Source organism: Nestor notabilis, unplaced genomic scaffold, assembly GCF_000696875.1.
Source record: "Nestor notabilis isolate BGI_N333 unplaced genomic scaffold, ASM69687v1 scaffold5639, whole genome shotgun sequence".
Taxonomy (NCBI): domain Eukaryota; kingdom Metazoa; phylum Chordata; class Aves; order Psittaciformes; family Psittacidae; genus Nestor; species Nestor notabilis.
Genome location: NW_009943133.1, coordinates 97,765 through 98,616, shown reverse-complemented (window position 1 = coordinate 98,616; position 852 = coordinate 97,765).

Sequence of the window (852 nt, the reverse complement as noted above, 5' to 3'; positions counted from 1 at the left end):
AAAGCTTGAAATCAGGCCTTGCATTCCCAGTGTTAGCCTAAGGGAAGAAGGGAACTATTAAGAAAATTAAAATGGTACTTTAGATGGCATATTATGTTACAGTTAATAATTTAATACTTGCAATTATTTATATTTTTCAGTGTTCACTAGATAGCTTTTCCTTTCTGATGATAGACTCACAGAATTACAGATTTGTGTTTTCTAGTAATTATGCATGAAAGCATCTGAATAAATTAGCAATGCTGTTTGAATACATACAGTGCTGAAAATGTTAGAAATCTTGTGTTCTAGAACATCTCACAATTCTAAAAGTTCTAGATGTGCAAGAAACGGCTGTAACTTTTTCAGATTGAAGTTGTTTCTTAATTAAATTTATTCTTGAAGAAAATCACAATTAAATATTTATCAGATTGCATATAAATGTTATTTGTTCACCATTGATTTTATTACTGTATATCCTTAGAGATATTGAGTGCTTTACTAAAGGTGTAGTTGTATTCTTTTTAGCTCAAACTGGTGATTGTGCTGTGAATTTGCATGATAGAACAATAAAAAGCATCTCCCATCTAGATAGCCTGATTAATTTCTTTAGAAACAAATTTGGTCAGTGAATATAGGGGATTGTGTTTTAACTATTCTTGTTATTTTGGATGTAATTTGATAGCTTTTTTGGTTTTCAATATATGCAGTATTGATTTTCAAGTTAGGTGCCAATTCTAATTTTAATTGTAATGGATTTTCAAGTTTTTAATGACTAGATCAAACTGTGTGTTTTGAAATCTTAAAATATGTATTTATTTAGTGAAATATAGAGGCACAGTTATTACTGATGGAACTATTAAGGAAGAGTTC